The following is an 18,399-nucleotide window of genomic DNA, read 5'->3' as shown; positions in this document are numbered from 1 at the left end:
TAAAAAACATCTCAAACTGTGAATTAGTTCTCGAAATGCTAATGAAGCAGCAGAAACTGTAAACGACTTTAACAGTCAAAAGTTTGATGACAAAGAATAATGTGTTGGTAAAGCCCAAAAAAAGAGAAGAGTTGGTACTGAACAATGGATTGAGCAGACCGTGAAGGAGACCAAGGACAAATACAAGGACCAAAGTCTGTATTTAAAGAATCTTGATGATTCTGTTTCTGACGAAGTCATTAACGAATACCTTGCTCCTGACTCTAAACCTTTGCGGACCTTATACTTCATCATCATCTTATCTTAAATATTATAAGATATCTTCGTATCTCTCATTATACATATTCTCCATATTTCTGGAGATATTTTCACAACTATTCTTATCTGAGATCATTTATCTCTCCATAATATCTGCAACATAAAAGAAACTGTGTTGGTTTCTAAATTCTGAAAAAAAATTCAAATATGAATGTTTTGAAGTAGTATTGGGAACTGAAGCATGAGTTAGTATAATATAATGACACTTGATCAATGTGATTATATTATAGTAATTCATGCTGAGTTTCTAATGGAACGTGATGATTAACAGAACATACCGTCATCATGTGCCATTTACACGACTCTTACATTCTACCAAATCTCCAAACATATTAAGAACATATCTTCTTGATAGTTCTATCTTTCCGGATATTCTGGTAATTTGCCAAATCAAGATTGTACCATTACGATTTCCTTCTTAGAACATTAACTATGTTCATTCTGAAATTCATATCTGCGAATACTGGACCATTACAAACGTTGCTTAATCGCAAGAAGAAGAAACGAAAGGACAAAACTCCAAAATAGAAATTGGAGTATAAATCGCAGCAAATAGAATGGAGCATTAACTGTGGATGTCAATGATTATAAAAGACAAAAGCAGGGGCTTTTAAATATAAGGGAAGATATAAAACCCAACAACCACCCAAAAATTATAAACCATATATATCGATGCATATAGCAATATAAAGACACGGAAGAACTAAAAACACTATAAAATCGAGAGTATAGTAGAAGTAAATAGATTCTTCCGGAGGCAGATAAAAAAGAAGAACGACAGATATGAAAGTGAGGAGTATATCGAGAATCAGTACTGGATGAAGCATATTGACAAATACTTTAAAATATGAGTTGAGGGAGAAAGAATAGAAGGTGTGAGTTGTAAGGAAACGAAGGATGTGGATTTATAGTGAAATACCCGACAGAGAAATCAAGATGGATTATCGTATTAATTCGAAGAGAATCATAATCTCCTTAATCACCGAAGCATCAAATCTAACATAGATTACAAAGATTTTCATTAAATTAGGAGATCAATTGTGATGATGTCAAAAGATATGACGAATCACTATAATCTTATTTCCTTCATTTACGATAACTTCCCTCATACGCTTCGAGTAATCGAATTATTTTATCCATACTTCTTAGACATGATAAAACTTCATAATCGTCATAATAACATTCTCATTGTTAGCCATAATGACCTCTATCAAATTTCGGGGACGAAATTTCGTTAACGGGTAGGTACTGTGACGACCCGGAAATTTTTGACTAAATTTAAACTTTATCTTTATATTATTCTGACACGATAAGCAATGTTTGATAAGTTAAATCTCAAGGATTTTAAACTATGTTTATACATTCATTTAAACCTCGACCAAATTCCAATGATTCACGAACCATTAAATGAACATATATGAATATGTATGTATATGTGTATATGTTATAAATTGAAAATGTCAGTAAAGTATTTAAGCGTATAATGCTTTATATGAACGTATTTGTTTCAATATGATAATCGATGAAATTAAAAAATATATATATTAAATGATTGAATTATCAGAAACTTTGAATTATGATTATAAGTCTCTGTTGAGAGGTCCACTATGATTTGAGAAAATCTATTCCTCTTAACGATATTCGGAATAATTTGTAAAGCTATTTATAAATAAAAATAAAAAGTGTCATTTACGAAAGTTAGACAAAAGCTAGTGGAGAATTGGTTTCCATAATATTCTATTAATCTATTTTCAAACGTACAAAAATGTTTTCAGTTTAAAAAGAACTTTATTATTAAAATGTATATAACTTTTATAAATATCTAGAATCACTTTTGACAACTCATTACTTAACCAGTATAATAAATATAACGATATTTATATTTTATTTCATTAAATATATATAACGATTTAAATTAATATTATATATATTTATACGCGTATTATACGTACATAGTTTTATACTTTTACTATACTTTAACTTTACCTTTACTTTACTTTTACTTTACTTTAACTTTAATAATTCACCTTAATAATTCATACTTTAATAATTCACTTTAATAATTCATACTTTAATAATTCACTTTAATAATTCATACTTTAATAATTTACTTTAATAATTTATACTTTAATAATTCACTTTAATAATTCATACTTTAATAATTCACTTTAATAATTCATACTTTAATAATTCACTTTAATAATTCAAAAATCTATTATAAATAGAATTCAATAGGTTTCATTATTTCATAGAAACTTGTAAATATATTTCTCTAAACTCTCTCAATCGAATTACATATATATATTTACTTAGTATTATTTCAAGATATTATTAGTATACATATGTATTACGACGGAGTGATGTCCGAGTGATTTCAAAATAGTTTTTTTTTTAATGAGTCGAAGCTAAGGAAATTATGGGTTATAGCTATGGAGGTGATGGGTATGGTTCATGGGTATGCTCGTAAGGTCAATCTAGTGTTTATCATCTCCGTTGCGTCTACGTACTTTTCTGCAATATTGAATCTCAATATTGATACGTGAGCACTCATAACTTAACTTTTATATATCAATAGTGTATCCCTGACTAGTGCTCGAGTATATAGGATTATGTATGCTTGTACATTCGATATTGTCCTTAGATAGGTTTGTTGAATCCTGAATTAGATACATATGCTACTGAGATAGGGTATATGATATGCATGTCATTGGAAAGCTAACGAAAAATTAAGAACTTTTTATTTAGATATCGAATGGTTTTGATGAACGGATTAGAAGTTATAGTCAACTGAATTTTAGTATTATTGTTAAAATGATTATTATTACTATCGTCGTTATTATTTTACTAGAAATATCATTGTTATTATAAAATATCATTATTACTATTATGTTAGTATTATCATTTTATCATAATAACATTTTTAGTAAATATAAATATTGTTATTTTTTTATAGAATAATAATAATTATTATTACAAAATAATACAACTTTTACTAATTATTATTATGATCAATATTATTTTATCAAATAAATAGGGGATGCAAAGATATTTTTCACCACGCGTAATATCATTACATTAATAATACTTACCACTATAGTTTTACGATATTAAGTGAACTTTATAAATTTTACTACTTAAGAAATATAAAAGTATATTTTATCATATATAAACGTTAATATAAATTTTTATTAATAAATGACTTTTATTATTATAAAATCTAATAAATATATTTAAATATATAAAACGACTATAGTTAAGTTATATAATAAACACGTATAAATTTTAGAAGTCATTTTGGGTCAAGTTGACTTTTGTTGACTTTTGTATATTAGTCTCGAGCATTAGGATTGTGGTACACTATGACTTGACCAAAAATTGTTAGACAAATATTGACCAACATATAAATATATATAATTAATATAGGTTCGTGAATCCGAGGCCAACCTTGCACTTGTTAAATGACGTTATATGTATTTTTACTACGAAATACAGTATGGTGAGTTTCATTTGCTCCCTTTTTAATTGCTTTTGCAATATATATTTTTGGGCTGAGAATACATGCGCTGTTTTATAAATGTTTTACGAAATAGACACAAGTACTAAAACTAATTCTACGTGGGTTTAAACTAGAAATATACCCTTAGCTTGGTAACATTAAACTACTTGTCTATGTACGGTGCGCGCGAATCCTAAAGATAGATCTATTGGGCCTGACAAACCCCATCCTGACTATGGGATGCTTTAGTACTTCGAGGTTATATTAAACACACCTGATCTGGTGTACTTCAGAGGGTAAAACATGAACGTTAAGACTTGTTACCGGGTGCCTACAACTTATAGAATACTTTTATACACTTGCGAGTGTACATATATTTATAAACAGAAATCTTGTGGTCTATTAATATATTGAAATGATTGTTATGATAAACCTATAAACTCACTAACCTTTTGGTTGACACTTTAAAGCATGTTTATTCTCAGGTATTAAAGAAATCTTCCGCTGTGCATTAGCTCATTTTAAGGATATTACTTGGAGTCATTCATGGCATATTTTGAAAGACATTGCATTCGAGTCATTGAGTTCATCAAGATTATTATTATGTCAATTATAGTTGGATGTATTATGAAATGGTGTGCATGCCGTCAACTTTCGTTGTAAAGAAAGTTTGTCTTTTAAAAATGAATGCAATGTTTGTAAAATGTATCATATAGATGTCAAATACCTCGCGATGTAATCAACTATTGTGAATCGTTTGTAATGTATATGAACGGGTCCTTTCACCACCTCCATCATAGTAAGCCACCACCACCACAAATCACCATCATCTCCTTATTTCATGTATATACATACAATACGTGATTTTGAACATAAAACCCATCATTTATTTTTGAGAGTACTTGAGTCAAAAACAAACCCAGTTAATCTTTTAGTACTCGGTTCACCCTACACCATACTTCGACTAGAATTACAACCGAGAACCACACCAACCCATTTCCTTGTTTTCTTTTCTTTATTCTGTCGAACAACCGGAACCATACACCACCATTATCACCTACTTGTATATATATATTTTTACTTGTTTTTCGGTCTAAAATCCAAAACATCACGATCAACAGCCATCACCTTCGAACACCTGCACATAACCCACTTTGATCGAACCACGGTTGCTACAAATTTTGCTCCGTTGATTTGTACTTGAACAAGAACCATCACCAAAACCTCCTACCACCTCAAAACCCATTTCCTTTCATACACTCAATCACCATTAACTATCATAACAACCCGTCACCATTGTACCGTATATTATATTATAGTATATATATATATATATATATATATATATATATATATATATATATATATATATATATATATATATATATATATATATATATTCATTTCTTAATCGATTCACCACAAAACCACCACACCATCATCACCCTTCAAGCATCTTTTACTGATGTAATATTTATGTTTCACCTTGAATCAAACCCAAAATATTCACCTTACAAACTAATCTGCCATTGCGTATTTTTTTTCTTCGCTTCGCTACAACAACTTTGCTGTTAAAATATCTGCTGCAAACCTATCCATTCTGTTTCCCATTCGAGTACTACCCCAAATTCCATCACAAATTACCGCTGTAAGTTCCTGTTTATGTTCCTGTTAAAATGACAAAGAAGATGATGAAAATGATATCATGATGGTGGTGGAACATGTTATAATCATACTAATTATTTATTCATACAAAGTAGTATTATTTAATTTACTGGTGAGCTGTTCTTTATGACTTTGATAATGGAAGATGATGGGATGATGAATATCATAAAATATTGATGTGTGATGCTTATGTTTTCCTATTTCCTGACGACAGAAATAATTGGTGAATCGAAATTCTTAAGGACCCAAATTTAAATCTTAAACTATTCGGTTTTTGGCTAACCATTAGATTGGGCCGAAAACAAATAAAGTTAAAGTTGGGTTGTGTAAATATTTGAGCTATTGGGCCAAGACCCTCTTGAAATAAATTAAGAATGATGATGGCCGTTTGATATTGTAAGACCCTAATATTTATTGTACAGAGCTGTAAATATAGTACATGAAGTGTGGGTGACGTTTTGTATTTAAACTGAGGTCAGAAGCTGAATTGGATAAGGTGCGCTCAGTGCACACCTAATGGTGCGCGTGGCGCACTGTCCACTGTAGCCGGGTTCTGCTTGTTTTAATCAGATATTTTGATGAGCTTTTTTGTAATTTCACTTGGGGATGAGTTAAAGGCTACCAGATCAGTTTGGGGTGAGTCATAACTCCATTATCACCAACCTTATCCTTTTCCACTTCAATTTTAGAGAGAGAGAGAGAGAGAGAGATTCTTGTGTGAGAAAGTTCAAGCAAGGGAAGAAGGAGCTAGTTTTGGGTCTTAGCTCAAGTTATAAAGTTGTTCATCTCCTCTCTAGCTACGTTTTGGTTATAGTGGTATGTTCTAACTTTAATTTCTTTACTTTGATTTTGTGTTTGTGTAAGGGTTAGGGTTTGCGTAAATGAAGAACATAAAACCCATATTTGATGATTTTGGGTGTTCTTGGGTAAGATTGAGTCATGAGGACTCAAGAATGACTAACCTAGGGTTTTGAAATGATAAATGAGTTTATGAGTCATAATTGGTTAGTTAATTACTAGCACACCTAGTTAATAAAATGAATGGTTATTATGTGGGTTAGTGGATGACCGAAATGGGTGTGTTGGCTTTAAAATGGTCAAAAGAGTAACGATTGACCTAGTGGGGAAAGAAGGGTATGAAATACCCTAAATGTGTACTAGTTAGTGTGTTGGACCTTAAGCACTAGCTTTTAGTGGTTAATGATGGTCTTGACCTCAAATGGGCGGTTTTGGAGAAAATGGGGCATTTAATGCATTTAAGTCATTAAATGCACATGAGTGAATTGTTGGTATTTACTCCAACTAGTTTGTGTGTTGATTGAAGTACTTATTATATTAGGTACTTTGCTTTGAAGCTTGCGGAAGTATAAAACCGTCACCAAATCGTTAAGGTGAGTGGAATGATTATATGTGTATGTGTATAGTGTATTTATTTGTATGTTATGGTATGAACCAAAGAGCCGGTAGTGCCATAGTATGTGCGTTTGTGCTATGATGTGAACCAAAGAGCCGGTAGCGTCATAGTACGTGTGTTGTAGCGTGAACCAAAGAGCCGGTAGCACTACGGCACGAGTTGTTAGAGTGTGAACCAAAGAGCCGGTAGCACTTTAACGCGAGTATGACTCGGGTTGTGATGTGAACCAAAGAGCCGGTAGCATCATAACCGATGCGTATGGTGTGAACCAAAGAGCCGGTAGTACCATGACGCGAGAATGGTTAACCATGGTTGTGTATTATTTTATAGCATATTGTATTATGTCGATTATATATTATTGATTACGCTAGTAGTGGTTTGTTGGAGATTATTAGCTTTGTACTTGAGATGGTATGCTAATTGTATTGCTAGCGTGTATGCGGTATATGTTTAAGTGATTGCATGTAGGTATATTATATATATATGGGTATAATTATTGCATTCACTAAGCTTTGCTTACCCTCTTGTTGTTTATCTTTTTATAGGCTCCAGCGGAGACAAGGGTAAGGGCATTCGTACAGATTAGAGATACTGTTTGTTTCTTAAGGGACGCTTTTGGATGTTATAGCTTTTGGAGTTCGACCGAGAATTGGGTAGTTTAACCCCCAAACACCATGCTCATAGTGTCGTTTGAAATTTAAACTACTGTAGTCGAAACTCATATTTTTTTATGAAACTTGTATTACGGCATATGTGGGCCCGGTTTCGTAAAACTTATTTTATTATCAAATCGTGTGAGTTTTAACTATTATATCTTGTTGTGAAAAGCGTTTCATCTAAATATGTCGGGAAGTGGGAGATCTTTATTTGAAAATGGACAAAACCGGACAGAACTGAAATTGGCCTGTGCACGCCGCGTACCCTAAGGTGGTGTGCGTGGCGCACTATTCTGAATAAAAAAAATTCTTTTGGTGTGTTCGGTTGGTTATTGGTTTAGGTTGTTACAAGTGGTATCAGAGCATGGTCTAAGGGATTTAGGCGACTTGAGATAGGTGCCTAGACTTAGACTTTATTGTGTATGCGCTTTATGCGGGACTTGTAGGAGACGGGTCGGACCGGGAGTTGATTAGTGCTTAGGTTTATGTGAACTAACCTTGCGCTAATTGTTTTGTGTTGTGTTAGCAATCATCAAGCGAGATAGACTTTGTACTAGCAAGTTAATGTGACGTGCTCGCGTAACAATGATTAGCTACCATTGTTAGGTTCAAATCGTGTCAAACCAGCGATGTACGACGATTGTTGATCAAGATGGGATAGTGTGGTGTATATGTATATACATATGTGTTAAGTCCTTTCGTTTCGTTGCTTAATCTTTTCCATTTTATAGTATAAAGACGAGAAACGGACCCGAGAACAATGAAGGGAGTACGAGCGAGGATGTCGAGTTTACGGCCAAGGTTGAGGCCATTATGCAAAGGCATCATGCGGCCTTCCTAGAGGATGTTAAGAAGATGTTCTTGGATTCGATGGATGAACAAGTAGTCAATCTAGTCAAGGAACAAGTTAAGATTGTTCTTAAAGAGGATAACGCTGGAAGGCGAGACTTCCACTATAAAAACTTCAAAGATGCTCAACCTCCCACCTTTGAAGGTGAGCGAGACCCACTCAAGAGTGCTCAATGGATCTCTGATATGGAGGGGGCCTTTCGTACTAGTGAGTGCCCTCTCAATAAAAAGACGAGGTTTGGTAGTAGCATGATGAGGGGTGATTCCAAGTTGTGGTGGGACGCGAAAATCCGACTTTATTGGCGAGAACAAAGTATGAGTTTGATGTGGGACGAGTTTAAAGAAGAATTTTTCAAGGAGTATCGAACTTCGACCGATCTTTCAAAACTTAAGGATAAGTTACGTACTTTAAGGCAAGGGTGAATGGATTTGAACACTCTCAAGTCCACTTTCTTATCAAAGACCCAATTTTGCCCGGAGTATGATGGGAATGATCATATGTTGAAAGAAGATTTCTACCGAACCTTGAATGATAACTATCAAGAAAGGATTAGTAGGAACTCGGCGAAGACTTTTGATGAATTGTTTGATATCGCTAAGGGTTTTGAGTCGCTTGCTCCAAGAAAGAGTGACTTCACCTTTGGCAAACGAAAATTTGAAGCTACTAGCCACTCGAACAAAAGAGAAAGAGTGTGACCGAGAGCGTCGGTAGTGTGAAAAAGGGGGCTTCTAAGAGTTTTGGGCCCACGTGCTACAATTGTGGTCGACAAGGGAACATGGCCCGTGATTGTACTGATGTTCTGCGAGGGGTATATGAAATAGTATTAATTTTTACAAGGAAATACTATTAATACGATACAATTTTACACAAGATATTTATTTATTTATAGAATGGATATACCTAAACCTTGCTACAACACTTATAGGCAGTGTACCTAATCGTACAGTAGTGTAGTTTTTAGTAAGTCCGGTTCGTTCCACAGGGAAAATTAAACAAACTTAACGCTATATTAGTTTTTTTTAAACTATATTTGTAAAAATACAAAAATATATATAAGTAATATTATTATTATAAAAGGAGATTTTTACCGTTTAATGACCGGTTTGTCGATTTTAAAACTTTAGTCGCAGTTAAAACCTAATGTAAAATATTAAAAATAAATATAACTTAATTTAAAGCGTAAAGTAAATAACAATAATGAAATTGCGATAAATAAAAATGCGATAAAATAAAATTGCGATAATTAAAAAGAACGATAATTAAAAGTGCAATTAAATAAAATGACAATAAAAGTGTGATAATTAAAAGTGCAATTAAATATGAAATAAAAGAAATTATGCTTATTTAAACTTCCGTAATCATGATGTTTGACGTGTTGATTTTAGTTTATTCCCATGGGTTAATTGTCCTTTGTCCTGGATTATTTAATATGTCCGTCTATTTTTTGTCCATAACAGTCCATCAGTCATAAATATAAAGTGCGAGTGTCCTCGTCAAATTATCCTTATATTCGAAGTCAAATATTCCAACTAATTGGGGACTTAAACTGTAACAAGGTTTTAATACTTTGTTTAATAATTACACCAGGATATCAACTGCATGTAACTCAAGGTTTTAATACTTTGTTACCAATTACACCAAGTGTCCTTGTATATAATTTGGCCCCTGTTTTAATAATTCTAGTGACTATTAATCCATTCCCGTGTCCGGTTAAATGAACGATTATTCGTACATATAAATACCCCGCCCATCGTTTCCGATTGAGTGTATATGCTTATTTATAGGTATGTCTAATTGTAAATCTTTATATTAAAATTAACAAACTATCATTTAGTTAAACAAATATAAAGCCCATTAACAGCCCATAGTCTAATTTCCACAAGTGTCGTTCTTTTGTCCAAACCCCAATTATGGTACAAAGCCCAATTACCCAATTTTAATATTTTTAGCCCAACATCATGATTACTTCGGCTTAAATAAGCATAATAATAACTTAGCTACGAGACATTAATGAAAATAACATAAACATAACTTACAGTGGTTAAAAATAGCGTAGTGTTACACGAACAGAGTTCCGACTTACAAGACCTTAAAACATTCGACTAACCCAACCTTATTATTATCACTAACTTAAAATTAAAATTACAAATTGAGATTACTAATTGGAGTGATACTTGGTACATGGGGTTTTTAAGAAAAAGAAAATAAAATAAATATATGTGTATATAAAACGTCCGAAAATGCTGAATTTATAGATCCTGACTTCACTGTAGACCTCCGCGAGTGCTGAGGTTTCCTTCACAAAAGTACCGCGAGTGCGGAGGTATGGAATACAGCTCATCTCTTGATTTAAACGTGGGCTGCTGTATTTTTTTAATATATATATATATATATATAATATATATATATATAATTTTTATAATTATATATATATTATATTATATTCTTGTGCATAGTTGACTTGTAATTTTTTGTTCGTTGCGTCGCGCACTGAAAGTTAACTTTGGTCCCGGTTCCGGATTCTCGAACATCCTTGCGTACAATTTAATAACTTGTACTTTGCGTTTCGCGTCTTGTATTCTTGTAATTTTGAGACGTTTCTCACCAATAATTTAAACCACTTTGATTGTACTTTGTACTTTTGAGCTTTTTAGTTGTTTGCGTCTTCAATTCGTCGAATCTGTCTTTTGTCTTCACCTTTTATTATTTAAACGAATATCACTTGTAAATAGAACAGTTGCAACTAAAAGCTTGTCTTTCTTGAGGGATAATGCTATGAAATATATGTTCATTTTTAGCATTATCAAATATTCCCACACTTGAGCGTTGCTTGTCCTCAAGCAATATAGTCTTGAAATAAAAATACTAGAATCACTTCTTTATTCTTCACACTTTGTACATCAGTGATTTCTATACGGCGGTATAAACAATGGTAGTAACGTTGTCGTTTATAGTCCCACATGACTATGAAAATTTAGATCCTTTAAGGAAATTGGATCTTTATGAAAATATTTGATCTTTTGAAAATTGAATCTAGCTTTTACCCTAGATAGGTTTTCCGGAATAACCCTTCACCGGTGTTTTCAAAATATTTTTGTGGGTTTGGTGGGTTTCAGATTTGAAAATTTTAGCTCAAAACTTGTGGTTTTGTGTCACCCACTTGCTAACCTTGTATTAGGAAAGCAACACGTCCAGTATACTTGTTCCGTATATTACCTTTCGATAAACTACCGTTCGGTTGTAAAGGAAAGCGTTGAACAAGCAACTGTTAAGGTAATCTCCCCTGACATGCTTTTAATTATGGTCTATAACGTGTCGGATGCAATTACTATCCTTTGTAGGAGCAATAGTAAAGCTCACCCTTATAATTTTTCTTCGGTCTGGCACAAGGTCCTGTCTTTGACCATGCTATGCAACCACCGTTCTTACGGTTGACACCCAATTTGGTTCAGGTGACCTAATGAATTCCAGGTGAATTCCTAGGATTTTACGTTCAATGGTAATGAACGCATTGAAAATGGGTTTTCAGAAAACAAATTGGTTTGTGATTTTGATCAAAATATTTTCTCGTTCAAGCTCGAGTTTAGATATCATTGAATTCCATGAGTTTGTAATTCTCAATCTTTAAGGTCAATCTCAAGGATTGAGTAATATCAGTCTTTAACAGCTGATTTTTAATCTTTAAGGAGATTATCCTTTCTGAGGGTCTGATTCATTAGTCTTATCCAGCTAATTTGCACGGCGTCCTCCCCATTTTACAAGACAGATCCTCACATGGTTAGGATAAGTCTGACCACTTGGCGACCCTGTTTGATGCTGAGGTCCGTGGATTTCCTGCTGATTTTAGTGATGACTTTTCTAGATTTTTCGTCAACCTACAGCTGGTCTGGACGACAACTTCATGACGTAAATCAAGAAGCGCGTTTCTTTTTCGGAAGACTTTACTTCCTTTTAATGATGGAATTGATTCATCGTGTAGATCCATCTTTCTTTCAAATATATTACAGTAAATTGGGTAAAACTATTTAGATTAGTCCAAAGCAAAAGTATCTTCAGTTATTTGTAAAAAAATATGTGATATATGTTTTAAATAACTTGGTAAATTTTTCCCACACTTGACTTTTATTTTCTTTTATTTGCCTTTTTATTGTCCTCTATTCCATTTTAAATTAATTCTAACATTTTGGTTTGTTTCTCAATTTATGTCCTTTCTGAGGTAACAATAATTTCGGTGTTAACACCTAGTTTTATCGTTCATAAATATGTATAAACATGATTTTGAGTTCATTTAATTGAAAATTTTGAAAAATTTTACTAGAATTGGGTAGTCAGTATACAAGACTAGGGCTGTTCTTTATTATCAGAGAGCACTAGATTCTAATACAACTACTGCGTTACTAGTATTTTTAATGGTAACCAAGTGTTTAAGTTAAAATTTTTAAAAATCCGAAAGAATTTAACCCCTTACCACACTTAAGATCTTGCAATGCCCTCATTTGCAAGAAATCGGTAACAATTTAAATTATTGAGGGTGATTAGCGTAGAAAAATGATTAAATTTTACCAAAGTTTCCAAACATATTGGCGTTTGTTTGCTGAATGATAAATGGTGCACATCATTTGTACATTCCGTCTTGTTGTTACATCACATATGTTTTTCGTTTTGTCGTCAAAAGTACTAGCTTTTGCTGAACTTAATGCTAGTCTTTGAAAATGCGCTATTTTACCCTGTTTTGTACATGAGAAAAACTACAAACATATATATACATATTTTTGAAGTTGGGTATATCACCCCACATTCAAAAATTATTAAAAATCTAATAATAAAAGTTAGAAAATAAAAACTATTAAAATATTAAAAGAAATATTAAAAGTATAAAATTACAAGTTATCAAATAAATAAAAATAAAAGAAATCAGGGTTGATAAGGCTAGTGCCAGTATGGATCCCATTCATAGCCGTATGTACTATAGAATGCTTGAGCTGGGTCATATGTAGGGTACGGTGGTCGGGTCTGTATAGTCCAAGGAGGAAATACGGGCATTGGAGTCGCAATGTAAGTTGCATTTATGTGTGCACGATGACTCATGATTTGGTTTTGGTGATAGTGCCAATCTTGAAATGCTCGTTGTCTAGCCATTTCATACTCATGATGAGCCATAAAAAGTTGCATTTCTGTCATCTCATTCCCCCCTCCCGCGTTACCTTGCTGCTGATCTCTTTCGACATGTGGGTGCGAGCCCTCATATGGTGCTGCAGCGTTATGTTTTTTCTTTAAAACCTTAGCACCATGATATACTTTTAAACCAATTGTATCACGGGGTTCAGGTGCTGCAATTATTAATCCCCCCCGATTTCTATCGACACCGAGATACTCAGCAATTAGGGTATCAAAGATACCACCTCCTATTATCCCATTAGGCCGTATACTCTTAACTATAGCTGATAAATAATAACCCACACAATAAGGTATACTCACAGTGCTTTGTGGGTCTCGAATACACATGAGATAAAATAAATCATTCTCATTTACTTTCTCTTTGTTCTTACCTCGATGTGTAATCGAATTTGCTAAGAACCTATGGATTACTCTTAGCTCAGCTCTATCAATATCAGTATAAGAGTTATTCCCCCCACGAAATCGTGTATGCCTAGTCATTCTACTCCATACACCATTCATATCAAAATTCTCATCAATTCTCCTACCATTAAGTATCAACCCTTGACAATCAGTAGATGCCAACTCCTCAGGCGTATATATACACAAAGCCTGAGCCATGTCTAGTAGAGACATATGGCGCATCACTCCTCCTAATAAAAATCTAATAAAACTACGATCGGTTAAGGTAGGTACCCGATCATTTATTTCAATACTACACAATAACTCCACACACCATTCTCTATACACACGTCTACGTATATTAAACAAACGTTCCCAATCAGTAAAAGTAGAATTACCATACCTTTGTGTAAGTAATTCTCTGATTGGACCGGCTAATCCAACTGTTTCTAATAGTTCCCAATCTATTACTCTAGGTACTTCAACAACATTAGACTGAAGGGTGTGCAAGTTCCTCTGGTATTTTGGATAATCTATCCAATGTCGATCAAACCTTAAATTAGGATGTAAATTTGCCAATTCTATATTTGAATATGGAATGTATTGATGTGGTAGTTCTTGTCTATATAGGTCATTAATCTCCTGTTCTGCTGCATTCTCAGGAGGAGCATTGTGAGCCTGAGATGCGGATGAAAATTCACCCCTTTCAGTCTGCAAAACATATCAAACACAATTTTTGTGCATCCAAATATGCATTAGTGTTAGCAAAATCATAAATCAAAATAATTACAATGACATGTTTAATCTATATTAAACTTTATACACATTTTCATAATATTAACAATTCTACACTTTTACAAATGAACATATATGAGAATGTATACAATGATCTTTAGCTTTTATCTCAAATAACATGTCAAAATAATCATTACTAGCAATTAAACAAGTTCCAATTGGCATTCATATCAATTAAATTGAGTTCATGCATTTTTGACTCAAAAAGTCCACTTTAATTTTTGAAAATTATGTTTAGGATCAAAGTTTTGATTATTTAGTAACCTAAACATGTTACACTACTCAATTTAGTATAAACTAACAACAAAATTCGGCCATAACCCGTTTATATAAAAAAGCCCCAATTTTGCTCAAGAACACAAACCCTAGATTACTCAAAAATTGAAGTTTAAGGCTTCTAATCATGTTAAATAGCATCAATCTAGGTTATACAATCATAATATACGATCAATTTAAACACAATTACACTAAAAATCATCAAAATCAAATTAGATATATTTTTGTTCAAGAACACTAATAACCCGAATTAAATGGTGTTTAGATGTAGAAATTACCGATTTTCTTGAGTAACTTCTTGGTAGCATCCTTCTCAACATGATTTTAGAAAAAAATTTGATGTTTATCGGTGAAAAATCGCGAATTTTGGAGTGGTTTTGTGGGTTTTTTCGCAGAAAAATAAAAAAAATTGGGTGTGGTGTGTTGAAACTGGTCTGGTCGACCAGTTATCTAGTCTGGGTTTTGCACCCTCCGCGAATGCGAATGTGGGTACCCACAAAGTACCGCGAGTGCGGTTGTTTTTTTTTTTTTTTAAACCTTTTATAATAAAACAATTTATGGAGTAATTTAAAATTTTGTTTTCCTTTTTTTATTTAGGATGAGGTTGTTTCGGTTCGTTGACCTAGTCCATCCCTCGACAAAATTTTAAAATTTCGTCATTTTAAAACGTTGTTTTAAAAGCAACGATTTTGGGTTTTTTAATGTTTTTGGCGTACTTTAAGTCAATAAGATTAAAAATAATGATAATAAAAGTTCTCGTCCCTCCCTTGGGTAGAGCAATTTCGGTTCAATGACCTAGTCTTCAACTCTCGTCGAATTTTAAAAATCATATTTTTAACTTAACGAAATAAAGTAAATTTTTGTTTTTTAAATTCACACCAAACTTATATTATATTTTTGTTTTTATACATACAAACTTATATTAATATTTACAATTTTAAATATATTGATTTTTAAAAGTTTTACAATATTAATTTAATATTAATTTTAAAAACAAAGTAAAAATAAAATTAAAAATCTTTTTGGCTTTTATCCCACTTTAATCAATCAAATATTATCAAAAATATGCGCCCCTCTTTTTGGTAAAGTAATTTCGGTTTCATAACCTAGTTTAACACATGACGAATTTTTGAAATATTTTGGGTTGATTGATTAAAGATATTTATACCTTAAGAATAAACGGTAAATTTCGCAGTGATGTAATAAATTTTTGTATGATATCAATAATTTCGGTCGCAAGACCTAATTTTATCGAATACCAATTTAATACTTTATAGTGAACAAATTAGCGTTTATTATCAAAAAGTTAAAAATAAAAATAAAAATAAAAACTGTACATACTTACCTGTGAGATAGATTTCTTAGTGATATGCTCTAGCCCACTCATAAGATAGTCGGACTAATTGGTTTTCCATAGCTACATAGGCGTAACCTCGAGCATTCAACGTTTTTTCTTCTAAACATATGAACGGTCCATCTCTGCATAAAGTAACAAATTCGGTGTTTGAATAGGTTTGATTATTTGAAGATTTACCTTCGTGTGACCATTTTCCGCATTTGTGACATCTTTCAAGGTGTCGAGCTCTCCTTTTCGCTGCGGATTTTGATTTTCCTTTACCAAATTGTAACTTATTATTTTCGTTTCTCGATTCTTTTCTTACTCCGTCCAATTTACCTCTGATTAATGATACCAATTCACTTGGAAGGGTGTCATTATTACGTTTAGTGATCAAAGCGTGTAGTATTAGACCATGGTTTAGTTCACATGAAGTCTTCATTTCGTAAAAACCTAAAAAAAAAAAAATTCAGAATGGGGGAGAAGACTAGTTCTTTAGGGTCTGCTAGGGAAAGACCATTCGGGTTCCATTTTCGAGAACTACACGAAAACAGAAAATCTAACTCTAACATAAATACATATTACCCTAAAAAGATTCGAACCTCCCCACACTTAGTTAGATGTGGTGTTGAAATTGTGATTAACTTCGTTGTCAACTTCCATCGGACCATGTATGTAATGTTTAACTCTGTGACCATTAACTTTAAATTCAATCCCATTTGAATTTATTAATTCTATTGTTCCGTATGGAAAAACTCTTTTGACTATAAATGGTCCAGACCATCTTGATTTCAATTTTCCAGGAACTAGCTTGAATCGTGAATTGAAAAGAAGAACTCTGTCTCCTTCTTTAAATTCTTTTGAACTTCTGATTCTTTTATCATGCCATTTCTTCGTTCTTTCCTTATAGATTAACGAATTTTCATATGCTTCACGTCTTAATTCTTCTAATTCGTTTAGTTGACTTAATCGTAGACGTCCGGCTTCATGTAAATCAAGATTACATGTCTTCAAAGCCCAAAATTCTTTGTGTTCAATATCTACTGGAAGGTGACATGCTTTTCCGTAAACGATTTTTAAAGACGTGGTTCCAATTGGAGTTTTGTAGGCTGTTCTAAAAGCCCAGAGTGCATCCTCCAATTTCATGGACCATTCCTTCAGATTTAATCCTACGGTTTTCTCGAGAATACATTTTAAAGCTCGGTTGGTATTTTCAACTTGTCCACTTGTTTGTGGATGATAAGCGGTGGAGATTTTATGAGTTACTCCATATCTTTTGAGAACTTTCTCAAGTTGATTATTACAGAAATGAGTTCCCCGATCACTTATTAAAGCTTTCGGTGTTCCAAACTTTGCAAAAAGACGTTTTAAAAAGTTGACTACAACTCGTGCATCGTTAGTTGGGAGAACTTGTGCTTCCGCCCATTTAGATACATAATCAATGGCAACGAGAATGTATAGATTATTATGAGATTTTGGAAATGGACCCATAAAGTCAATACCCCAAATGTCAAATACTTCACATACTTGAATGACATTTTGTGGCATTTCATCACGTTGACTTATTTTTCCGGCCCTTTGACATGCATAACAGGATTTGCAAAGAAGGTGTGCGTCTTTGTAAATTGTAGGCCAATAGAATCCAGCATCGTAAGCTTTTCTTGCTGTTAGTTGAGGCCCATAATGCCCTCCTGTTGGTCATGTGTGACAATGGTTTAAGATTTTACTAGCTTCATTTCCGAATACACATCGGCGTATTATTCCATCGGGACAACTTTTAAACAAATGTGGATCTTCCCAGAAATAGTGATTTATATCACTAAAGAATTTCTTTCGTTTTTGGTACGACAATCCTTTTTCAAGGAATCCACAAACTAAGTAGTTTGCATAGTCTGCAAACCATGGAATTTCATTATAATCTATCTTCAATAGATATTCATCAGGAAAGTTGTCTTGTATGACTGATTCATTTAGAACTTCTAATTCGGGATTTTCAAGACGAGAAAGATGATCAGCGGCGAGATTTTCTGCTCC

This window comes from Rutidosis leptorrhynchoides, chromosome 10 (genome assembly GCF_046630445.1).
Source record: "Rutidosis leptorrhynchoides isolate AG116_Rl617_1_P2 chromosome 10, CSIRO_AGI_Rlap_v1, whole genome shotgun sequence".
Taxonomy (NCBI): domain Eukaryota; kingdom Viridiplantae; phylum Streptophyta; class Magnoliopsida; order Asterales; family Asteraceae; genus Rutidosis; species Rutidosis leptorrhynchoides.
This window is presented reverse-complemented; position numbering follows the sequence as displayed.